A 26,711-nucleotide genomic window follows, 5' to 3' on the forward strand; every position below is an offset into this window, starting at 1 on the left:
CTCTTGCAGACCAAGGTGGCTCACAACAAGAGGGAGCAGGAGCACACAGGCGGGGGACAAGCCGACACCCAGCCACTGTCTGCGCTGGAAAATAGAGTGCTGGAGATTATTGGGCACCAGGTGGTGGGCACTGTGGCCACCGGCAACATTGACCCCCTTGGGGACAACAACGGTATGGTCATCCCTACTCCTTCTTCTCACATCCCACTTCCCCCTCACCCCACAAGCCTTTCACACTTTCCAGCTAATCATGCTGCATGCATGCATTTTTCCCTTCCTGCCCCCCTCCCCTCACCTTAACCCGACTCTTGTGCCTTTATGCATTTCAGATAATGAGCAAGCACCTGAGCAGCCTGTCCCTGAGGGCACCATAGAGAGCGAGGCGGGAGAAGAGGACGAAGAACACACCGCGTCACTGCATGTCTCACCCGCAGACACCAGCACGGAGACTGGCACTACATGTTCTTTAGAAGCTAGTATAGTAGTGGGATCTGCACAGGGTGATGCACTGGGGACGAGCAGGCTGCAGCACGGCCAGGGGGAAAGGGTAGCTCGGGGGCCAGCTCCCCGGGGGGCAAGTTCATGCGCGGGTTCTGCTGCACAGGACTCAGATGAGGACATCGATGGGGAAGTCTTTAGAAGAAGGGTGGTGGGCATGTACACGGAGATGATAGGTGCACAGCGAACTGCGAGATCACAGAAATCACAGAAACCCCACAGTGCAGATAGAGGCCATTTCAGCCCATCGAGCCTGCACCGACACATATCCCACCCGATCCCCGTAACCCCATGTATTTAATCCCCCTAAAACTAAGGGTCAATTTATCATAGCCAATCAACCTAACCCGCACATCTTTGGACTGTGGGAGGAAACCGGAGCACCCGGAGGAAACCCACGCAAACACGGGGAGAATGTGCAAACTCCACACAGACAGTCACCCGAGGCCGGATTCGAACCCGGGTCCCTGGCGCTGTGAGGCAACAGTGCTAACCACTATGCCACCGAGATGTTAGCTATGTCTCTTGTTGCACACTGGAAGGATCCACTGGCAAAGAAATTGAGGGTGACGGTGACCTTGGCTGCCACTGAGAGAGCCATGGTTGACCTGATCTGAGGCTCGAGGTCTGGCTGCAGGAGGTGGCAGAGTTCTGTGACCACCTCCTTGGTGAAGCAGAGCCTTCTAATACACTGCTCCTCGCTTAACTGGAGGTAGGAGAAGTGCTCTCGGAATACCCTCGGAGGGTAAGGCCTCCTGTTGCGAGACCTGATGGCCCTCCTCCTCCCTCTGGCCACATGTTCCAATCTTTCTCACTGCCTGCGCGCCCTCAGCCATAGATCTTGGAGGGCGAGGTCGACTGCCAGCACAGCCCCCATTAATGTAAGGAAGTGCAGCACTTTGATATGTTGTGAGAATAAATGTAAATAATTTTTAGTAGCCACAACACTCCGGAGACTAAACAACCTTCAAATGACTAAGTTAAACTGTTGCACAATGTCAAACTGACAAGGAAGCAGTGAGACAGCACTAACCTGCGGCAGCCAATTTGCGCACAGCAAGCTCCCACAAACGGCAATGTGATAATGACCAGATCATCTGTTTTTAGTGATGTTGGTTGAGGGATAAATATTGGCCCCAGGACACTGGGGAGAACTCCCCTGCTCTTCTTCGAAATAGTGACCCTGGGATCTTTTACATCCACCTGAGAGAGCAGACGGGGCCACTCAGAGGTGTAGGATTGGACTGAGATGTTATCAGCCATGGTTGCAGCATAGTGCTTGGGAACTAGCCTGAGTCCAGCCAGGTCTGCAGTTCAGAATTCTCTGTCCACTCTCCCAACCCCACAATTCAACAACGAGTGTCCCTGATTGGCATTGACAAGGGATTAATTCTTTCCCACATGTGTTAGGAAGGGTACAGGAGTAACACAGATAACAGGCCAGTATCAAGGGATATGGCGACAAGGCCGGTGAATGGAGTTGAGGCAGAAGATCAGCCATGATCTCATTGAATGGCGGAGCAGGCTCGAAGGGCCGAATGGCCGACTCCTGCTCCTATTTCTTATGTTCTTATGTTCTTATGTGCCAGCGTTGCACATCTGTTGAATCTAACACCCCAAGAAAATATGGATTATGGGGATTGAAAATACTTTAGTATAAAATAATACGTTACGGGCAGGAGTTCCTGCCCGGTTGCACTGGGTTTTTTTTGGTGTATTTCGCCCGAAATCGGACAAACCAGCGCTAAAGATCGTGGAATTTTAAGCGCATATTACATTTAGTGCAAATTGAGTTTCCGCGATCTTTTCCGCTAATTTAAAAAAACACCCAGATCAAATGAATCACCATGGCGAGTTTCCACTAATTGTGACCGTTTGAGGGCCTTTGCAGAGGATGTTAAAATGCAGTTATTTTTTAGGCGCTATGGACACTAATAGGCACTTTTTAAAAGCTTTTAAATATGAATATTTTGAAAATTTACTAAGAAACTGACTACTGTACATTAATATAACCAGCAAATGGTTCTGTATAGTTCTTTAAACTTATTTTCAGTTATTTGAAAGCGGGTTACTTACAGGTGGTGGACTGGACACTCGGATTAAAAAGGCTTATTTTCTTGTGATAAACCCATTTTACAGCCGGAGTAATCAAACTGCACCAAGTTACCGCTCCTAAATACATCATGGAATATTTTGTAATGCAAATTTCTTTGATAAAAATTACGTCCTTTACCGCTGCCTGATTGTGCTGGTTCGAGGAAGATTTCGGTTTTGGCGATATGCAAATGAGTTTGAGCGGAAACTTGAGCAAAACAAAAGCACTTCTCACAATTTTGGACACCTTGAGTATTGTGTGCAGTTCTGGTCGCCTTATCTGAGGAAGGATGTTCTTGCCATGGAGTGAGTGCAGCGAAGATTCACCAGACTGATACCTGGGATGGCAGGAATGACGTATGAGGAGAGATTGGGTCGATTGGGATTGTATTCATTGGAGTTTAGAAGAATGAGAGGGGATCGCATTGAAACTTATAAAATTCTAACAGGACTAGACAGACTAGATGCAGGAAGGATGTTCTCGATGGCGGGGGAGTCCAGAACCAGGGGTCACAGTCTAAGGATCAGGGGTAAGCCATTTAGGACTGAGATGAGGAGGAATTTCTTCACCCAGAGAATGGTGAACCTGTGGAATTCTCTACCATAGAAGGTAGTAGAGGCCAATTCATTAAATATATTCAAGAAGGAGTTAGATATATTTCTTAATGCTAAAGGGATCAAGGGATATGGGGAGAAATCAGGGACAGGGTACTGAACTTGGATGATCAGCCATGTAGGAATTAACAGCGGGGTTGGGGTTATTGTCTCTGGCCAGTCAGAAGCCTCTGAGCTGCTCCAGGGACCCCCGTGCGGTTTCGAAGCACTCCCCTATTCCTGGTTTTGACCGCTGGACTTATTCGGTAGCGATGTAGACAGAAAACGTGACTCGTGGTTGGGTGCAAAACAGACCAGTATTTATTGAAACAAAAAGAAAGAAACAACTTAAAAATAATCGATACAACACACCTATGCCTGGTACAGCACTTTTGCTTATCGCAGTACACTTCTTGTCCACTAAAGCACTCGTTTGCTTAATAGAACACTGTTGCTTAAATGCAGCACTTTACTTCTTAGTACAACACTGTTACTTAAATAGCACTCTGATACAGAACTCTTAGTGTTCACTACAGCACTTTTCTGCTAGTGCAACACTGTTACTTAAATAACACTTTTAATACAGAACTCTTAGGCCTAGAAATTCAGTTGGGCGCGCCAGCCGTTAGCGCCTTAGGGGGAGTAGATCTCGAGCGCTAGGCGCTTATCGCCCGGGCGCAGCGCGATCTGCGCCTCTCCCCAACTTCAGGACACATTTAGCGCCGGCGCAAAGTCTTAGCACGCGCCCTGCTGCGCGCGCAGATCATGACGTCATATAATAGTGCAACGCCCTTTGTGCGCCCCAAACCGGAACTTCACTCGCGCCGGCCCATTGTGCGCCGGGCGTTCCGAGCGACTGTGAAGTGGAACGGTACACAGGCCAGCCGGGCCGGGGGGAGCGCTAATTAAAGGGCACTTACCCAGCAGTATAAAGGCCAGCCATTTTGCAGCATTCACTCTTGTGCAACGGTTTTTTGGACAGAGACCAAGGAGGAGAGTTTACTGGTTTGGACCAACACTTGGACAGGTATTTTTGGCTCAGGCCAGAGCTTACCAATTATCTTAGCCTTCATTCAGAGCTCAGTGTTTGCCAGCATATAATGGGGGCTGCATTGGGTGGCAACGCTGAATTTCAGCCTTATGCCAGAAGGGCTTACAGACGCCGTGAGAGAGTGGCAGCCCTGGCTAGATGCAGAGGGGGCAACAGGCGTCGCCAACTGAGGCCTTACCCATGCAGGGTATACCGCCAGCAGACCTCCTATCTGACCATGTCTGCCGCGATGTGTGTTAGGAGGCTGCGATTCCGAAGGGAGGTGGTTGCAGACATCTGCCGGCTGCTTCAGAGAGATCTGCAGCCACAGCTGATGCGCAGGACCTCTCTGTCGGTGGCAGTGAAGGTGACGGTGGCTCTCAACTTCTATGCCTCCGGCTCCTTCCAATCCGCTACTGGGGACATCGCTAACATCTCCCAGTTCGCCGTGCATTGCTGCATCCGCCAGGTGACCGAAGCCCTTTTCAGAAGGAGACATCAATTCATCTCCTTCCCCATGACCCTGGACAAGCAGCAGCAGCGTGCAGTGGGGTTTGCAAGAATAGCGGGCTTCCCCATGGTGCAGGGCGCCATTGACTGCACGCATGTGGCTTTGCGGGCACCTCTTGAGCATGCCGAGGATTACCGCAACCGGAAGGGCTACCATTCCCTCAATGTACAGCTGGTGTGTGACCACAGGCAGCGCATCCTAGCTGTCAATGCCCGCTTTCCAGGCAGCAGCCACGATGCCTTTATCCTGCGACAGACAACTGTGGCTGACATGTTCCAGGCACAGCCTCCCCCAAGAGGATGGCTTATCGGGGACAAAGGCTATCCTTTGTGTGCCTGGCTCATGACCCCGCTCCGCGCGCCCACGACCCCTGCTGAAGAGGCATACAACTAGAGCCATCAAGCGACGAGGAACCTCATAGAACAAACAATCGGCGTGCTCAAGCAACAGTTCCGCTGTCTCGATCGCTCCGGGGGAGCCCTCCAGTATTCGCAGGATCGAGTCTCCCAATTCGTCGTCGTTTGCTGCATGCTGCACAACCTGGCTATCCGCAGGACTCAGGCACTGCCACCTCACGTTGGACCACCACCTCAGGAGGAGGAGCAGGAGGAGCATGAGGACGACGAGGACGAGGAGTACCAGCCCAGGAGGGACGCACAAGGTCCAAGGGCCGCCCGTCGTCGACTTTTTGAACGTCACTTCTAGGCCCCCTGTCAGGGAATGGCTTGTGCCAATGATAGAACATGATTGCAGCCGCTCCGCAAGCCCGCAGCCGGTTAAGACAACAAACACTTCAAAGATCAAACATGGACAATGTGAATAAATAAAATGCTTTATTGTACAAACTCTGGGCCCTTCCCACATGAAAACCAAAAACAGAGGAAACCCACAAAAAACACTCAAACACATTACTCGCTCCCACAACCTGGGGAGGATTAACAAAATAGGGCAACTAAAATGGCCGTCATTGTCGGCCTTCGTCCAAAACAAACATCACATCATCGGCCTTCAAAAAACTAACATCCAATTCTCGGCCTCAAGAAACAAACACAAATGGCCACACATTCGAATATTTGGCCCGCTAGGGCGATGCCTTGGCCATCTTTGGCTGGCCCCTGCCCGCCCTGCTGCTCCGCCTCAAAGTAAGGCCATTGGCTGTTGCAAGGCTGGGGGCAGGCTCCTGAGGGGCACATGTCGTGACGGCAGATGCCCTTGGGGGTCGGCCTAGTCGAGGTCTGGGCGTCGAGCGGCCGGCTGTTGATTGCTGCAGCTGTGGCTGGCCAGCATCAGTCGCTGCAGCAGCTCCTGGCAGCTCCACTGGGGGAGTGGCAGTGGTGGCTGGAGGAATGGCGGCAAGCTGGCGGATGGCAGGCGCTCGCTGGTCGCCTGAGACACTGGCAGTCGCCCGGGCCAGCACTGTAGCATGCGCACCAATCTGCCAAGGGACAGACCGATGTGCTGCTGCAGCGCGCCGGGTGCCCTGGAGATGCCTGGCTGACACAGCGAGTGTGGCAGCAGTGAGTGCCCGTGTTGACCTGTTCACTGCCCGCAGCAGAGCAGCCAGTGACTGGACGGCACCACTAATCACCTGGCCAGTCGCTGCAAGATCTGCCCGGTATTCCGCCCGACTGGTGGCCTCTAAGGGCCCGAACTCGGCCACACTCCGAGAGAGGGAATCGATGGACTCAGGCAACCGTGACACTACCGCCATGAGCTCCGTGTGCTGGCGCTCCGAGTCCGCGGACAAGTCTTCGAGGCCTTCCATCTCCTCGGCGAAGAGCATCTCCTGACTGGAGGCCGGACTTTCCCTCTGGGGAGAAGGCCGCCGAGCTGCCCGACCCTTCCTGCGTTGCTGGAGGCCGCTGGGCCCAGCAATTGGACTCCCCTCTGACGCATCCCCCCTCTGGGGAGAAGGCCGCCGAGCTTCCACCCCCTCCCGCCTTTCTGCAGCACGCAGGTCCCAGGAGCTCCCCTCCCCTTCGACACTTCCGCCACGCTGCCCTCCAGGGAAGACGTGTCCCCTACATTGGCCTGGGTGGCCGCGGCTGAGGGTTCCCCTGATGGGCCGCCTTCCTCTTGCTCCTCCTCCTGCTCCTCCTCGGAGGGTCTGTCACTGGCAAGTTGAGGGACCTCCTCTTGACCATCTGAAAGCAGGAAGGCACAAGAGTAGCTTCAGAGTGAGGAGAGGGCGTCAGTGCGGGATGCATGAGTGGTGGCATTCAGCGCATTGGTCGGACAGTGGCAAAGGATGTAGATCTGATGCGCAAGTGGGACGAGAGAGGTGCAAAAGGTGATGTCCTTACCATTGCTTCCCAGAACAGGGTCGGCATCTCCACATGCAACGGGCCCAATCACCCGGCGACCCATGAGGCGCTCCACGCGATGTTGCAGGTCGGTGAGTGGCTGGAAATGGGGTCGTCCTCCCCCGGTCACAGTCTGGCTCCTGCGATTATTCGCCAGCTTGGCCTGCAAGAGAAAGGACGGCCTCTAAGTACAGTGTGTCGCCGTGATCTTGTGTGCACTGCCTCCCATGGTGGAATAGCCTGGCCAGTGTGTCGCCATGATCTGCTGTGCACTGCCTCCCATGGTGGAATAGCCTGGCCAGTGTGTCGCCATGATCTGCTGTGCACTGCCTCCCATGGTGGAATAGCCTGGCCATTGTGTCGCCATGATCTGCTGTGCACTGCCTCCCATGGTGGAATAGCCTGGCCAGTGTGTCGCCATGATCTGGTGTGCACTGCCTCCCATGGTGGAATAGCTTGGCCAGTGTGTTCAGTGCAGAATGTGCAATTGATGCTCATGCCTGTGCCATAGCTGCTGGATGAAGGCTGGCCATTAGAGCTTTCAGGTCCCTTTGCCCATAATGTGAGGTGCACATGCAAGGATGAGGAGGTCATTGGAAAGGGTACTCACCCTGACAATGCGTGTGAGGTCATTTATCTTTTTGCGGCATTGGGCACCGGTCCTGGGGACGTCGCTGTTGGCTGACAGCTTGGTGGCGACATGCCTCCAGGCTCTCCTGTAGACGCGGACCGTCGCCTTCTTGCCATTGTCCGGGTACAAAACATGGCGCCTCTTCTCCACAGCAGCAAGCAGCACACTCAGATCACGCTCTGAGAAGCGCTGCGCACGTTCACGGGCCTTCTCCAGGTCTTCAGGTGCTATTTGGGTCCAGCAGCAGTGTTCAGGCCTAGCTGGAGGGCTCCACTATCCAGGGCGTGGCAGCAGACACAGTTGACCCTTCCCCCTTAAGAGCTGGCCGGCGCCAGGTTGTCTGCTGTCAGTCACGAGATGGCCGCACCTGCGCTGCGCCCGGCCTAGGCGCTATCGATCACCACCTCCGGCTTAGCGCCCAGAGAGAGGCGTCCAACAGCAGTTTTAGCGCTCGCCCGAACTAGTAGGGCGAAGCTAATGAATATCGGAGAAGTGGCCTAGATTTGGAGGCGCACGCTAACTTTAGCGGACGCCCCACTTTAGCGCCCCAAAAGTGGCGTCAATGAATTTCTAGGCCTTAGTGTTCCCTACAGCACTTCACTGCTAGTGCAACACCCCTTTAATTGCACTTTCAATACAGAACTCTTAGGGGGAGAAATTCGGTGGGCTGCGCCACCAGATAGCGCCTAAAGAGGGCACTCAGTGGCTTTAGCGCCACTGGCCATGCCTCCCGCGATATTTAGCTGGGGCGCTAATGGCGGCGTTAGCCTGTCGCGCTGCGCCGCCAATGATGACGTCATCGGTGTGCGCAGCGCCCCGCTACTGCCCCGATCGCGATATTTGGCAGCGACCGCCTCTGTAGCGCCGCTTGCTAATCACGCCTGGTTCACGGGGCCTTCCTGTGGCGGCAGTGGTGCAAATTAAGGTGGAGGTGCGGGGCGGCCGTTTTTTTCAGCGGCCGCCTGCCAGCACCTCCGTTCCCGGCCTCCTGTTCTCCCCCCGCGGCATAGCCGGCTGTTTTCCAAGAGCCCGGCACTTCTCCTCGGTGCCGGGCTCTTTTGCCGGCACTCACGATCGCTCATTGCGCTGGTGCAGGCCCCTCCCCCTTAAGAATGGGAGGAAGGCCTGCAGTACCGCAGCGCGCCATGCCGCAGCGTGTGCCGCTGCGGCACATTGCGCTGTGATATTCCGTTTCAGCGCCCTAAGAGGGACGCGGAGCGCCTTGAGCCTCGCCCCGTGTCCCTCTTGGGGTGCTCAAGCTGAATTTCCGGCGATCGCTGCTGCTCCGATCGCAGCGCAAAATCTGGCGCCCAGGCGAGCTTGGCGCCCCGTTTGCGGCTCCACCCAATTTCTCCCCCTTAGTGTTCACTACAGCACTTTTCTGCTAGTGCAACACTGTTACTTAAATAGGGGAGGAGAAAAATGGACACAACGAGGGAAAATTTGACTAAAATTACAGTTCTAACAAAATTCCCCTTAATTCCCACCCCTATACCTATTCTAAGTTGCCTTGTAATGGGCCAGAAAAGGTATGCTCACCAATGAAAACGCCTGCTCCGTGCCCCCTGCAGTCTATGATCTTCACTGCCCCAAAGTAGAGAACACCCCAGTATTTAAAAGTAAACTGCTGGTATTCCACTCCTTTAGGCAGGCTCCTGAGCTGTTCTTCTGTATGAATTGCGCCCGGATCGCCGACTGCGCCCAAAGAGGGAACTCTTGCACGTGAACGTCAAACACCTGCAAGCGCTTCACATAATGAATGAATTTTTAAATGCTGTTACGTAGGATGTTTGCAAGCTCTTCCTCCTTTACTGTGGTCAGTGCTGAAAGGTGTACTTACCAGTTACTGACATTCACTTCCTTCTCTGCATCTTGTCTTCTTTTGATCTGTTTGATTTCTGCCGATCTCGCCCCACTTTCTATTCCTCCATCTCATTTCTTGCAGTTTGCTTGTTTCTCTTCCTGGCCACTCAGTCACCTCTCCTCCCTTCTCTCTCTCTCTCTCTCTCTCTCTGTCTCTCTCAAGTTGTCACTCTCATTATTTCCATTCACTCTGTATCCCGGCCTGTCTCTTCACACTGTTCTGCCTCTAACATGAGAAGATGATAGTATTCAACACAAGTCAGCACTGACAGCTGAAACCATCTACTGAGGCTTGATGGGCTGAGTCACCAACACAGCAAGCTATAAACCATCCAACTCTCTGTAAAAAGGCCATGCAAACATGCCCTTGAATTATGAAAACACACACCAACCTTGAATGAGTAAATGAATGTGGGCACGTTGGACAAAGAGAATACCTACAGTGACCTCACAGGACAATAAAAAAGAAAGACTAGCATTTATACAGCGCCTTTCACAACCTCGGGACATCCCAAAGCACTCGACACCCAATGAAATACGTTTTGAAGTGTAGTCACTGTTGTAATGTTGGAAACGGGGCAGCCAGTTTGCGCACAGCAAGCTCCCACAAACAGCAATGTGATAATGACCGGTTAATCTGTTTTTTAGTGATGTTGGTTGAAGATTAAATTCAATGGTCAGGACAAGGGGAAAACTCCCCTGCTCTTCTTCAAAACAGTGCTGTGGGATCTTTTACGTCCACCTCGGTTTAAAGTCTCATCCGAAAGATGGCACCTCCGACAGTGCGGCACTCGCTCAGTACTGCACTGGGATCATTAGCCTAAATCATGAACTCAAGTCTCTCGAGCGGGGCATGAACCTACAAGCTTCTGACTCCCATTTGCTGCATCTCCCTCAGGAATTATATCGTTCCCTTTTTTCACCAGATGGGGTTACCCACACAACAACAATAGACAGAGCTAAGCGATCCCACCACCAATGGATCAGATCAAAGCTCTGCAGTCCTGCTGCACCCAGTCGTGAATGGTGGTGAGCAATTAAACAACTAACAGGAGGAGGAGGCTCCATGAACATTTCCATCCTCACCGATGGCAGAGCCCAGCACGTGAGTGCAAAAGACAAGGCGCAATCATTTCAGCCAGAAGTGCCGAGTGGATGATCCATCTCGGCTCCCTCCTGAGGTCCCCACCATCACAGAAGCCAGTCTTCAGCCAATTCGATTCACTCCACGTGATATCAAGAAATGGCTGAGCGCACTGGATACAGCAAAGACTGTGGGCCCCGACAGCATTTCGGCTGTCATGCTGAAGACTTGTGCTCCAGAACTAGCTGTGCCTCTAGCCAAGCTGTTCCAGTACAGCTACAACACTGGCATCTATCTGACAATGTGGAAAACTGCACAAAAAGCAGAACAAATCCTATCCAGCCAATTACCGCCCCATCAGTCTCCTCTCAATCATCAGCAAAGTGATGGAAGATGTCGTTGACAGTGCTTTCAAGCAGCACTTACTCACCAATAACCTGCTCACTGATGCTTAGTTTGTGTTCCGCCAGGACCACTCGGTTCCCGACCTCATTACAGCTTTGGTCCAAACATGGACAAAAAAGCTGAATTCCAGAGGGGAGCTGAGAGTAACTGCCCTTGACATCAAGGCAGCATTTGACCGAGTGTGCTTCAAGGAGCCCTAGTAAAACTGAAATCAATGGGAATCGGGGGGAAAACTCTCCACTGGCTGGAGTCATACCTAGCACAAAGGAAGATGGTTGTGGTTGTTGGAGGTCAATCATCTCAGCCCCAGGACATCGCTACAGGTGTTCCTCAGGGCAGTGTCCTAGGCCCAACCATCTTCAGCTGCTTCATCAATGACCTTCCCTCCATCATAAGGTCAGAAGTGGGGATGTTCATTGATGATTGCACAGTGTTCAGTTCCATTCGCAACTCCTCAGATAATGAAGCAGTCCATGCCCGCATGAAGCAAGACCTGGATGACGTTCCGGCTTGGGCTAATAAGTGAAGTAACATTCGCGCACACAAGTGCCAGACAATGACTATCTCCAACAAGCGAGAGTCTAACATAGAAACATAGAAAAATAGGAGCAGGAGTAGGCCATTCAGCCCCTTGAGCCTGCTCCTCCTTTCAATATGATCATGGCTAATCTTCTATATCAATACCATATTCCCACTCTCTCCCCATACCCCTTGGTGCCTTTTGTGTCTAGAAATCTATCTATCTCCTTCTTAAATATATTCAGTGACTTGGCCTTCACAGTCTTCTGTGGTAGAGAATTCCACCGCCCCTTGACATTCAATAGCATTACCATTGCCAAATCCCCCACCATCAACATCCTGGGGGTCACCATTGAGCAGAAACTTAACTGGACCAGCCACATAAATACTGTGGCTACAAGAGTAGGTCAGAGGTTAGGTATTCTGTGGCAAATGTCTCAGCTCCTGACTCCCCAAAGCCTTTCCACCATCTACAAGGCACAAGTAAGGAGTGTGATGGAATACTCTCCACTTGCCTGGATGAGTGCAGCTCCAACAACACTCAAGAAGCTCGACACCATCCAAGACAAAGCAGCCCGCTTGATTTGCACCCCATCCACCACCTTAAACATTCACTCCCTCCACCACCGGTGCACTGTGGCTGCAGTGTGTACCATCTACAAGATGCACTGCAGCAACTCGCCAAGGATTCTTCGACAGTACCTCAAAAGCCAGTGACCTCTACTGCCTACAAGGGCAGCAGGCTCATGGGAACACCACCACCTCCAAGTTCCCCTCCAAGTCACACACCATCCTGACTTGGAACTATTTCGGCCATTCCTTCATCGTCGCTGGGTCAAAATCCTGGAACTCCCTCCGGAACAGCACTGTGGGAGTACCTTCAGCACACAGACTGCAGCGGTTCAAGAAGGCGGCTCACCACCACCTTCTGAAGGGCAATTAGGGATGGGCAATAAATGCTGGGCCTTGCCAGCAACGCCCACATCACATGAATGAATTTTTTTTTTAAACAACTTGCATTTATATAGTGCCTTTAACTTAGTAAAACATCCCAAGGCACTTCATAGGAGCATTAACAAACACAATTTGACACTGAGCCACATAAGGAGATTTTAGGACAGGTGACCAAAAGCTTGGTCAAAGAGGTCGGTTTTAAGGCGGAGAGGTTCAGGGAGGGAATTCCAGAGCTTAAGACCTAGGCAGCTGAAGAAGATCGGGGATGCGCAAGAGGCCAGAATTGGAGGAGTGCAGAGATCTCGGAGGCTGTTAGGGCTGGAGAAGGTTACAGAGATAGGGAGGGGCGAGGCCACGGAGGGATTTGAATACAGGAACGAGAATTTTAAAATCGAGGCATTGCTGGACCAGGAGCCATTGTAGGTCAGCGAGTACAGAGAGTGATGGGTGAGCGGGACTTGGTGCGGGTTAGGGTACGGGCAGCGGAGTTTCGTATGAGCTCAATTTTACGAAGGTTGTAAGGTGGGAGTCCGGCCAGGGGAACATTGGAATAGTCGTGTCTAGAAGTAACAAAAACATGGACATTTACGGGTGGAATCTACACTTGGACCGCAAACCGAAAGATCAAAACATCTGGTACAGCACTCTGGAAACGCCTCCCCCGTGCAGTAGAGGCTCTTTCAATACCACACCCAGAAGAAGATAGGAATGGGAGAGAACAATTAAACAAATCCAGTTCCCTCCGTCATCCAGTTCTTATTTAAGGAGTCAATCTGACTGTCACTTCAGCTTTTTACCGTCCCGGGTATATATCCTGTTGCTTATTGCTGAATCAGGAATTAAACCCAATTCCCCTCTGAATGATTCAAACGTCTCTGTGTTTACTGCCATAGGTGGCAATCTATTCCAACAGGCGACAACATCTGAGTGTGAAGAAATCATTCCTTAAGATTCATGCATGATTTGTTTTTCTCTTACAATGATTGAAATGATGCCCTCGGACTCTCCTATCTACGGTACAGCATGAAATTATCAGGGCCAGACAGTCTCCTGGACTCGTTTCGATCATCAAAGAGGAATTTCCCAGGTCCCCCCCCCCCCGAATTGGCCTGGGTTTATTAATCTGGTTATTTGCCTCTCCCAGGAGATCACATGGTTCTGGGTGGGATGAGAAGACTATATATGGCGGTGGATAAGGTATCGCAGTTGTTTGGGACTGGCTGGGTGGACCAGAAGGTCATTGTTGGTAGGTCTATCTCCCCTGGTTTTCCACAAGATAGTCCTCCGCATCTACAAGATCAATTTCTTTCATCATTGTTTCAAACCATGATTCCCGCCTCCACCCCAACTAGAGTACTGCGTGCAGTTCTGGTCACCACATTACAGGAAAGATGTGATTGCGCTAGAGAGGGTACAGAGGAGATTTACAAGGATGTTGCCATGAGTAGGGAATCTTAGCTATGAGGAAGACTGGATAGGCTGGGTCTAACAGAGGAGGCTGAGGGGAGACCTTATTGAGGTGTATACAATTATGAGGGGCATAGATAAAGTGGATAGGAAGGACCTATTTCCCTTAGCAGAGGGGTCAAAAACCAGGAGACACAGATTTAAAGTAATTGGGGGAAGGTTTAGAGGGGATTTGAGGGGAAATTTCTTCACCCAGAGAGTTGTGGGGGTCTGGAACTCACTGCCTGAAAAGGTGGTAGATGCAGGAACCCAAACCACATTTAAAAAGTACTTGGATGTGCACTTGGGATGCTCTAACCTGCAGGGCTACGGACCAAGAGCTGGGAAGTGGGATTAGGCTGGATAGCTCTTTGTTGGCCGGTGCGGACACGATGGGCCGAAATGGCCTCCTTCCGTGCTGTAACTTTCTATGATTCTAAATATTAAATTTAGGTGCGCGAGCTTCTCTGCATAGCTCAATGTTTTAAAACCTAGGATCATACTTTGTTAGCCTTTTCTGCATCCTTTCCACTGTGATTTTTTGACATAGATTTTTACAGCATGGAAACAGTCCAACAGGTCCGGGTTTATGTTCCACACGAGCCTCTTTCCCACCTTACCTCATCTCGCCCTATCATTCTATTCCTTTCCCAGGGCTGGGATCGGGCTCTCACAGGGAAATGCCAGCCGGTCCCAGAGGGCTGTGGATGCTCAGTCATTGAGTATATTGAAGACTGAGATCGATAGGTTTTTGGGCACTAGGCGAATCAAGGGATATGGGGATCAGGCGGGAAAGTGGAGTTGAGGTCGAAGATCAGCCGTGATCTTATTGAATGGCGGAGCAGGCTCAAGGGGCCGTATGGCCGACTCCTGCTCCTAATTCTTATGTTCTCATGGGACATTGTCGGTCACTGGAAACCCCCTTCATTTTCAATCCATTCAGATTAATGGATGAACAACTAGTCCAGCAATCTTTCCAACTGATTTATCACAGAATCACAGAATCTACAGTGCAGATAGAGGCCATTTTGGCCCATCGAGCCTGCACCGACACATATCCCACCCTATCCCCGTAACCCCACGTATTTAATCCCCTAACACTAAGGGTCAATTTATCATAGCCAAATCAACCTAACCTGCACATCTTTGGACTGTGGGAGGAAACCGGAGCACCCGGAGGAAACCCACGCAGACACAGGGAGAATGTGCAAACTCCACACAGACATTCGCCCGAGGCCAGATTTGAACCCGGGTCCCTGGCGCTGTGAGGCAACAGTGCTAACCACTATGCCACCGTGCCCCCCTTTAGGAAAGTTAATTTATGAGGACAGGTTGCATAAGCTTGGCTTGTATTACCTCGAGTAAAGAAGATTGAGAAATGATCTGATCAAGGTGTTTAAAATGTTAAAACGATTCGATAGGATAGAGAGAAACTATTTCCTCTGGTGTGGGGTAGGGGTGGGGGTTGGGGTGCGGAATCAAGAACAAGGGGGCACAATCTTAAAATTATAGCTGGAAATCAGGAACTACTTTTTCACACAAAGGGTAATAGAAATCTGGAACTCTCTCCCCCAAAAAGCTATGGATGCTGGGGGACATTTGGAGCTTCATGACTGGGATCGATAGATTTTTTGTTAGGTGAAGCTATCAAGTGATATAGAGCAAAGGCGGGTAAATGGAGTTGAGGGACTGATCAACATGGCCTAATTGAATGGTGGAACAGGTTCGAGGGGCTGAATGGCCTCCTCTTGTTGCTATGTTCCTATAAAAAAGCACTGTCTCGTGAAGGGGTATGGTCACTAGTAGTCTGCGATACCTTGTCACCATTCTTCATTTATGAGCCTAGAAGGTGAGTGTTGGGAAGGGTCAACCAGTGTCCAGGTATGGATGTTTTCTGACAGGGGTCATTGGCCAGAAAACAGGAGTGGTGACCCTTGGTTGATTTTTCCCCATGGCACTGAGGCCAATTTTTCCATTCCAACTGATGCCCTTTGTTAGCCAACTTAATTAATTTTTTTGAGGATGTATCTGGTAAAATAGATAAGGGAGAACCAGTGGATGTGGTGTATTTGGACTTTCAGAAGGCTTTCGATAAGGTCCCACATAAGAGATTAGCATGCAAAGTTAAAGCTCATGGGATTGGGGGCAAGGTATTGGCTCGGATGGAGAACTGGTTGGCGGACAGAAAGCAAAGAGTTGGAATAAACGGGTCGTTTTCCAAGTGGCAGGCAGTGACTAGTGGGGTACCACAGGGATCGATCCTTGGATCCCAGCTGTTCACAATATATATTAATGATCTGGACGAGGGAATTGGATGTAATCTCTCCAAATTTGCAGACGACACAAAGCTGGGTGGGAGGGTATGCTGCGAGGAGGATGTCGTGAAACTCCAGTACGATTTGGACAGGTTGGGTGATTGGGCAGAAACATGGCAAATGCACTATAATGTGGATAAATGTGAGGTTATCCACTTTGGTGGCAAAAACAGGAAGGCAGATTATTATTTGAATAGCAATAGATTGGGAGAAGGGGAAGTGCAAAGAGACCCGGGTGTTCTTGTGCACCAGTTGCTGAAGGTAAGCATGCAGGTGCAGCAGGCGGTTAAGAAGGCAAATGGTATGTTGGCCTTCGTAGCAAGAGGGTTCGAGTACAGGAACAAGGATGTCTTGCTACAGTTGTACAGGGCCTTGGTGAGACCGCACCTTGAGTATTGTGTGCAGTTTTGGTCGCCTTATCTGAGGAAGGACGTTCTTGCCATGGAAGGAGTGCAGCGAAGATTCACCAGGCTGATACCTGGGATGGCAGGAATAACATATGAGGAGAGATTGTGTCGATTGGGCTTATACTCGCTGGAGTTTAGAAGATTGAGAGGGGATCTCATCGAAACCTATTAAATTCTGTCAGGCCTGGACAGACTAGATGCAGGAAGGATGTTTCCGATGGCCAGGGAGTCCAGAACCAGGGGTCATAGTCTAAGGATAAGGGGTAAGCCATTTAGGACTGAAATGAGGAGGAATTTCTTCACCCAGAGAGTGGTGAACCTGTGGAATTCTCTGCCACAGAGGGCGGTGGAGGCCAGTTCATTAAATATATTCAAGAAGGAGTTAGATATATTTCTTAAGGCTAAAGGGATCAAGGGATATGGGGAGAAGGCAGGGACAGGGTACTGAATTTGGATGATCAGCCATGATCTCATTGAATGGCAGAGCAGGCTCGAGGGGCCGAATGGCCTACTCCTGCTCCTATCTTCTATGTTTCTTCTATGTTTCTATTAACTAATTAAGATAGCTGAGACTAGAGATTGAACCTGGGATCTTTCTGGCTTGTTTGACTCAGTGCCACACTGGGCCATTCCTTCAAACCACTGGGAGAAGAGCCAAATTGTTTCTCTAACCATCGCATCAGCAGACGACAGGCGATAATCACATTCCCCTGTGACCCCACTATTTCAGGTTGTCCTGTGGCCCCAATCCTAAATTTAGAATCAAAAAAATCATAACAGCACGGAAGGAGGTCATTTGTCCCATCGTGCCTGTGCCGGCTCTTTGAAAGAGCTCTCCACTTAGTCCCACTCCCCCCTGCTCTTTCCCTCATAGCCCCCGCAATTTTATTTTTCCTTTTCAAGTATATATCATGAATATATATCAAAAAGTGCAGTGGTCCTTATACTGACCCCTGGGAGACACCGCTGTACACTTCCCTCCAGTCTGAAAAAGCAACCACTCACCGCTACTCTCTGCTTTCTGTCTCTTAACCAATTTTGTATGCATGCTGCCACTATCCCTTTAATCCCCCCCGGGTTTCAATTTAGCTAACAAGTCCATGATGTGGCATTGAATGCCCTTTGAAAGTCCATATACCTGACATCAACCAAACTACCTTTATCAACCCTCTCCATTATTGCTCCCTGAATTTGCTTTGAACTTCCAAGTTCAATCGGAATATATTGGCCCAGAAATTCGGGTCGGGGGCTTCCCGCGGGTGCAAGCCCCTGACCTGCACTTACCTAGCGCGCCGGCCGTTGTGCTGTGGGCCCGCGTGGGATGCCGATCCTGGGCCTCCTCCAACTGCCGGTGCGCAGTGCTTGTGTATCCCGGGGCGCAGTTAGTTCGAGGCGTCCCCTGGGATCACGTGGGCCATGGAGAGCCAATGGTAGCAGGGAATGCTTCATTCATAAGTTTGACAGGAATAGCTGTCAAACCTATAAATACTATAAGCCCCAAAACATCACTAAAACTGCAAATACATTTTTTTTTAAATCACATTTTTAAAATAACTATTTTAAACAATAATTTAAATTTTTGAAAAAATTAATTACATTTTCTAACAGGGCTAAAAATAAACTTACCTTTCTTTAAAGTATTTAAAAATAATAAACCTGTGGAAAAATGTTTTAATTTTAATTAATTCACCACTCACCTTGTTAAAAGCAGGCCTTGCGCCTGCTTTTTAAAAGTGTAACTCCTGGAGACTTACCCTCCCGGAGAAACCTGGAAAAAAAACGTAAGTTCGATGCGCATGCGCTGCCTCTCCGGCGCACGCGTTCCACCTCTGAACCCCTTCTTTTAAGGGAACGGAAGTTCCGGTTTCCCGCGCATGCGCAGTGCATGCACGAAACCGGCACTATCGTTGGGTCTACGGGTGAGTACCCCGTGCGTACTCACCCGTGGAGACCCGAATTTCTGGGCCAATGTCCGGGTTTTCTATCACGAAAATCACATCTGTAGCCTCCCGAGTATTGTAATGCCCTCCTCGGGTTTGCACCTAAAATTCTCCCAGCCTTCAGGACCACTGTTCAGTTCTTGTGAAGAAAGCACAACAAGCTGCCCGGGCAATAAATAGTGGCACATGGAAACTGGATCATGGAGTGTATTCCCTGGCTGCTAAGTTACAGGAATAGTTTCATTTGCAGCGAGGCCCTCGGAATAACTGGAAGAAATATGCAGAGAAGCCACATGGTATTTCCTGCATAAATTTTCCGAACATTATTACCTCAGATTTGCCAGCCGGGCCACATTAGAGTGGGGTGATCTTAAAAGCAGTACAGTCGACTGCAAAGTTTCCCCTATGTGTCATTGCAAGGTCACCCTGTTTCTTCTCTGGGGGCGGGTGGGCGGGGGGGAGGGACAGAGCTTCCAATGTATTTATTCATCGCAGCATTCCCCTAAATAGTATTGCTACTGTCGATGATGCTCCTTTGCAGAAATAGGATTTACCATGGTGAGTGACATTCCTGCTTGTTTTCTATGGTAAGTCACCTCTGCGGCTCTCCCGCCTCCAGTTTACTATCTACCTCTGTTGTGCGAGCCTGACAATGACTTTAGGGAATTACAGAGACTTCCTGGCCACTCCGGTAAAGGTGGATCTCAACCTCCTTCCCATTAGCAATTGTGCCGAGCTGTAGACAATTGGCTAATTTTTAAAAAATTTTAAATTTGTTTTTTTATGGGATGTGGGCATCACTGGCAAGGCCGGCATTTATTGCCCATCCCTAATGGCCCTTGAGAAGGTGGTGGTGAGCCGCCTTCTTGAACCGCTGCAGTCCGTGTGGTGAAGGTACTCCCACAGCGCTGTTACGGAGGGAGTTCCTGGATTTTGACCCAGCGACGATGAAGGAACGGCCGATATATTTCCAAGTCAGGAAGGCGGTGCCTTATGCTAAGGTATGGCTCGTGGGATTCTACCTTGCCCCAGTTTGCAAAAGCCATGAACTGTTTGACTGTGGAGATGGTGGAGCCTGCGGAACCTAATAAGGGGTCACCCAATTAAGACGGAGATGAGGAGGAATTTCTTCTCTCAGAGGGTCGTGAATCTTTGGAATTCTCTACCCCAGAGAGCTGTGGAGGCGGAGTCAGTGAATATATTCAAGGCGGAGATAGACAGATAGTGCAGGGAAAGTACTCCCACAGTGCTGTTAGTGAGTGAGTTCCAGGATTTTGACCCAGCGACGATGAAGGATCAGTGATATACTTTGAAGTCAGGATGGTGTGTGACTTGGAGGGGAACTTGGAGGTGGTGGTGTTCCCATGCGCCTGCTGCCCTTGTCCTTCTAGGTGGTAGAGGTCGTGGGTTTGGGAGGTGCTGCCGAAGAAGCCTTGGCGAGTTGTTGCAGTGCACCTTGTAGATGGTGCACACTGCAGCCACGGTACGTGTTAAGTCTGTGAATTATTTAGTTAATTAAAACAGACTAATGAGTAACAATAAAAACAGGTCTTTACTGGTTGGAGGTAGGGACTATACTGAATACAAGATTACTGCACAGTGCTTATATACCGGTGTGTTCACCCCCGGTATTACGTCTACAGCAGCCTGAGAAAGTAGTACATCTCTTAAGGTGGAACAGGCTTAAGCTCTCTTAAGGTGGAACAGGTTACATACACAACACTCCTCCCTTCTTAGCTTTATAGTCATCCCCCCCCATTTAACATAACGTAATAACATATATACATATATAACTTCATGTTTAACGTAACATATCACAGATTCAGTCTCTGCGGAAAACAGTTCACAGATTCAATCTCTGTGGTGTAGTCGGTTCACGTTTCTCATTCAATAGTCCTTTCATGGATTTAACAGCTTGAACTTCCGAACTGATTTGGCTCCGTTCGGAGGGACCACGTGTGATCTGGTAGAGGTGATAATGGTTCAGATGGGTCATCTTCTGTTTTTACTTTTCCTTTTCTGCTTCTTGGAGACTCTCTGGGCTCCATTGTCAGCTGCCACAGCTGCCAGCTGCATGCGCAGTTCCTCCTTCTCTTCCTCCTGTTTCCGTCGTAGAGCCAGCTTCTCCCGATGTTCCGTAGACTTTTGGTGCTCCTCCATGATTTCTGCACTTTGGGAGTCGAAGTTACAAGCTGGGCAGGACAGGACATCGTAATATTCGGTGTCGTCCACCAGGTCATGGTAATATTCGGTGTCGTCCTGAGCTAGACCAGTGAGAGGGTCGTCTATTTCCTCCATACCCAGCTGGACGTTAGCCAGCTCTTGTTCCAAATCCAGACATCTTTCCTGAAGAGACTTCTTCATGTGTACCTCTGCATCCAGCTTTTTCTGGGCTTTCAGCAAGTCGTTTACTAGTGACCTCATTTGTGATTTTAATACTTCAACTTCCTTTGGAGATTGATTGATCGGACTATGCAATCCCTCTACCGGAGCAGCTGTTTCAGCGGTCTGTTGTTCTACATTGACGTGAGTCAGTGTACTTTTGGCATCCAATGGCTGCTCTGTTGCAGTCGTTTCAGTCTGTGTCGTCACATCAGCCATCTCAATGACTTTTGAGAGCTCCAAACCCTTTTCCTTTGAAGATCGCAGCTCGTGTTCAAGTTTTTCCCATTTCAGAGTCTTGTCCCTCAGCATATGAAGGAGTTGGCTGACCGTTAACTCTTCTGACACCAGATTATGGCACGCACCTTCAGAACCTGAATCAGCTTTGATTCGTTCGGCCTCCTCGCGCAGATGGTTGGTGTGCTCCTGCTCCATTTTCTCCATCAGTTGCTTCTGTTGACTTTCCAGATTCTCCCACTCTGTAACAAAGAACTTTTTTATTTCATTCATCTCTTGCTCAAAACGGCAAATCATTTGTTCTAATTGCTGTTGTAGTTTGAAATGGAGTTGAGTTCGAGCCCAGTGTCCCTCAAAAATGTGCATATCAGTAGACTTGACAGACTCAGAATTCTCTGTTAAACTATGTTGTTGTTGCTCAGTGGAATTCTGTGCTGAAACTTTGTCTTTTGCACATGGGTTTGTCTTACCATCATCAGTTCTAGAGTCTGGGCTGATTATCTGCACCGAGTTCTCACTCTTTATGGCTTTTAGCGAATGCCAGTCCATATTTATGTTTCTAAACCACTCCCGGCCTAGTAGTGGTGGACCTCCCTCCGGTAGCACATATAAGTCCATTATTTGACTTCCTTCGCCCTTGTTGGCCACTGCAACCTTTATTGTCCCGATGGGGTACACTCTCTGCCCCGTGTAGGTTGTCAATATAATCTCCGTATCCTGTAGGGGAATATGTTGGAATAACCTTCTGTAATCTTTCTTATTCATGACCGACAATGCTGATCCAGTGTCCAATTCCATTTTTACTTGGACTCCTTCTATCTGAAGAGTAACCCAAATTGTCTGGAGGTCTGCACCCTTACCAATGTTGAGTACCCTTAAGCTAGCCAGTTCAATACTGCTTAAGCCAGCCAGTTCATTACTGCTAGCGTCTGAATCGGACTCCTGTTCGGCCACCTTGTGTACTTTTGCGTATTTTCCTTGCGGTGACTTCTTGTTGCTGGTCTTCTTCCCTGACCTGCATACTCTAGCTATGTGTCCAAGCCTACCACAAGTTCTACATTCTTGGTTTTTAAACCAACACTGGTTCTGATCATGCGTTGTCTTTCCACAACGATAACATTTGCCAGAACTCACACCCAATTTGTGTGCACTGAGCTCCGGTGACCGTAGCTGCATTACTGCCGTGCCTCTCGCTGCGGCTTCGTGTGCTGCTGCCATAGTGACCGCCTTCTCAAGCGTCAGCTCATTCTCCTCGAGCAGTCGCTTTTGTGTATCCTGTTTAAATAAACCACACACAAATTTGTCTCGTAGTGCATCTGTCAGTCCCATTCCAAACTGGCAATATTTCGCTAATTTACGCAATTCCAGCAAATATTCAGCACTGCCTTCTGTCGTAAAATTTAAATCGTTCCGCTAGCATCAGCGGCGTGGGGTTTAGATGATCTTTCAGGACAGTAACAATCTCATCGAACGTCTTATCCGCCGGTTCATCTGGTGATAACAAGTGTTTCAATTGCCCGTATGTCTTCGCACCCATTAAATTTAATAATGTTAGAGCTTTATCTTGGTCACGAATTTTATTGGCCTTACAATAATTTTTTACTCTTTCAACATATATGGCCCAATCTTCGAGGTCACTATCAAAGGTGCTAATATTCCCGTGTTTAGGCATTGTAGATTTGCAATTTCTCAGATTTTATTTTCTTTACTTGTTATCAAAGATGGCGGCTTCCCGCTCTTGCCGTCGTCCTCCGCCCACAAAATGGCGGTTTTCCCGCGCTTGGCGGTCTTCACTCGTCCCCCGACGCCGTCTCCCTTCAGCCCCCGAGTGCGGCCCTTATCAGCGGATGCGATCGATGGCCCGGCTGCGCCTCGCACTTGAAAGCGGCCCGGCCCTTATCTGCCGATCGCTATCGCCCTATACCTCTCTCTTCCCCAGTCCTGTCTTCTACTCCGGTTCACAAGCTGATGGAGGCTTCAGGGTCCTAATGCCTGTCGCTTCCAGTGGGGTGGTGAGTGGTGAGGTTTGAAACCTCTCTTCAACCGCCGTGGAATAACTGCCGCAGGGTAAGAACCTGACTCGTCGCCAGTGTTAAGTCTGTGAATTATTTAGTTAATTAAAACAGACTAATGAGTAACAATAAAAACAGGTCTTTACTGGTTGGAGGTAGGGACTATACTGAATACAAGATTACTGCACAGTGCTTATATACCGGTGTGTTCACCCCCGGTATTACGTCTACAGCAGCCTGAGAAAGTAGTACATCTCTTAAGGTGGAACAGGCTTAAGCTCTCTTAAGGTGGAACAGGTTACATACACAACAGTACGCCGGTGGTGGAGGGAGTGAATGTTTAAGGTGGTGGATGGGGTGCCAATCAAGTGGGAGCAATATTGCGTTACATTAACAGATAGATGACTATGGTTATTTAAGACTTCCTTAATCTTAATATTTTCTGGTTTTCTCTGTTTCCCCATTACTCTGTGGGCATCCACAGGTCGCTTATACAATGAGTGAAACCACCATTCCTGCTAATACTGAGAATTGTGACCCACTATCCGACATCACTTGTTCAGGCATCCCATAATCGGGTACTAGAATATTATCCATCTGGCGTGGTCAGACTGCGTGTTCCTGTATACTAGAATATCATCCAACTGAAATGCAACCTCTTGGTGCCTTCCAGGAGTTTTGAGGTCATCCTGTCGAAATGCTTCGGAATTGTTGAGTTACCAAGTGGAAGCCGATAGAAATGGAAATGCCTGAAGACCATGATGAAGGCCGGAAGTCAAGGAGATTCTTTATTTAGAGGGGTATGGAAGAATCCAGAATTGACACCCTATTTTGAAAAGAATGTTGCCTCCGTCATCTAAGCTAAGAGCTTGACTGAAAGCGCCATGTTCTTTGCCCTACACATACCCTTGTCCAACTCGGTGAGGTCCACATTTGTTTGGACTTATCCATTTGACTTTTGGACTACAATTATCCCCCTCATGCTTCTCTTATAGCCTTCCCTTGTCTCTCCAGCCTGGTGTGTTTTCCCTGTGACTGGTCCCACCAAACGACACTGGTTTCCTCTCCCATTACTTAGCACTTCTTCTCACACTACAGCGAGCTGACTCACAGGCCTGGCAATTATCATCCCTCAATCAACATCGCTAAAACAGATTATCTGGTCATTATCACATTGCTGTTTGTGGGAGCTTGCTGTGCACAGCAATTGGCTGCTGCATCTCCTACATTACAACAGTGACTACACTTCAAAAGTACTTCATTAGCAGAGGATGTTGGCCTGAGCAAGAACACTGACTTTGGTGCGTCTATCCTGCCAATGGATTGGCAGGATCTTGCGGAGGCAGCGTTGGTGGTGCCTCGCCAGTGCTTTGAGGTGCCTGCTGTACATTAGCTGTAAAGTGCTTTGGGACATCGTGAAAGTCGTTGTATCAATGCAAGAACGTCCTTTCATTTTTCTCCGAGCCTTTCAGCACAAATGCAACTTATTGCGGCCACTGGATGACCTTGTTAACTGGAGAGTGCCCCTATTACAGTGTTATTGTATTGCACAGTGTGTTGGCAGCCTTCAGCTATACCCAGTGTGACCATGGAGGCTCCAGTCTGTGTGGACTGGACCGGTCAGTGAAAGGTGAGCTGCCACCTACTTGAGCTGACACTTAACTTGAACAGAACTGTGCCACGACCTTCACCTTCCCTACATTACAGCAGCGATGACGCTTCAAAAGTATTTCATTGGCCCGCGAAGGGATTTGGGACGTCCTGGGGTCGTGAAAAGGCTGCTATATAAATGCAAGCTCTGTCTTTCTTGAATGCATTGTAACTCTATGAGGATGGCATTCAGTGCTCCCCTGGAAGACCAACGAGAACAGGAAAGAGCTGTTAGACCGGAGCAAAGGTGTATTGTCTGTGCCCGTTGACATAAGAAAACTACTAGGCACTTGGTCTAAGCGTTAAACAAAGCTTTAATCAACTGTTTTACAACATGAAGGTCTAGTTGTGTCCTTCACTAGTTCCTGTTAAAGAATGTCCTGCGCAAGCTGGGCCCGTGCCCGAGTATTTATACTCTCCCTGGACAGCGCCACCAGCGGGCCGCCCAGTATTATTACATAAGTCATTTTCACATGCGTGACAAGATTCATATCACCCACCATGCTGCTTCCCGTCAGGTGTAATGTGTCAGGAACAGTTACCGATTTAGGAGCAAGAGAAACTTCAAGAAAGAAAGAAAGAAAGAAACAAAGAAACACTTGTATTTCTGCAATGCCTTTCACGACCACCGGACATCCCAAAGCGCTTCACAGCCAATTAAGTACTTTTTGAAGTGTAGTCACTGTTGTAATATGGGAAACACGGCAGCCAATTTGTGCACAGCAAGCTTCCACAAACAGCAATGCGATAATGACCTGATAATCTGTTTTTTTAGTGATGTTGATTGAGGGATAAATATTGGTCCAGGACACCGGGGATAACTCCCCTGCTCTTCTTCAAAATAGTGCCGTGAGGATCTTTTACGTCCACCTGAGGGGGCAGATGGGGCCTTGGTTTAACATCTCATCCAAAAGACGGCACCTCCGACAGTGCAGCACTCCCTCAGCACTGCACTGGGAGTGTCAGCCTGGATTACGTGCTCAAATCTCTGGAGTAGGACTTGAACCCACAACCTTCAGACTTGTGAGGCTACAGAATTCACTTCCAGCGTTAGTGGTTGAGGCAGAAACGACATCAACATTGAAGATTGGATTAGTTAGTTGAATGAAGGAAAAGGGGATATAGGGACATAGGAACATGTGATTGGAACTATTTGCTCGAGTGGAGGGTAAAAGCCAACACGGACTGGTTGGCCAAATGTCCTGTTTCCATGTTGGAACTTCTCTGTATTTGTATGTGTTAGGTTCATGCTAGCACCAGGATTATTACTGAGCCTATATGAGTGGCACCTTGAAACAGTGCCTGAAATGTCTCGACAGGCCAAAGGGCTGAAACGCCAGTGCATTCTGAAAGACTGGTTCACCGAGCACTGAGGCCACAGCTACACCATTCCTTAAAGCTGCAAACTATATTAAAACTAATTGGCAAAAGAACCAGAGGGGAGATGATGGAAGCAGAAAACTTTCAATGGGGAATTGGAGGGAAAGAATTTGCAGGGCTGTGAGGAACGAGCGGGGGGCAGTGGGATTAATTGGACAGCTCTTTCAAAGAGCCAGCACAGGCACGATGGGCAGAATGACCTCCTTCTGTGCTGTATTATTCTGCAGACCATGTACAGCAGGCACCTCAAAGCATTGGAGAGGTACCACCAAACGCTGCCTCCGCAAGATCCTGCAAATCCATTGGCAGGATAGGCGCACCAATGTCAGTGTTCTTGCTCAGGCCAACATCCCCAGCATCGAAGCTTTGACCACGCTCGATCAGCTCCGATGGGCGGGTCACATTGTCCGCATGCCCGACACGAGACCCCCAAAACAAGCGCTCTACTCGGAGCTC

The sequence above is a fragment of the Somniosus microcephalus genome, chromosome 15, assembly GCF_052327205.1.
Source record: "Somniosus microcephalus isolate GS21.2 chromosome 15, FLI_Smic_1.0, whole genome shotgun sequence".
NCBI lineage: Eukaryota > Metazoa > Chordata > Chondrichthyes > Squaliformes > Somniosidae > Somniosus > Somniosus microcephalus.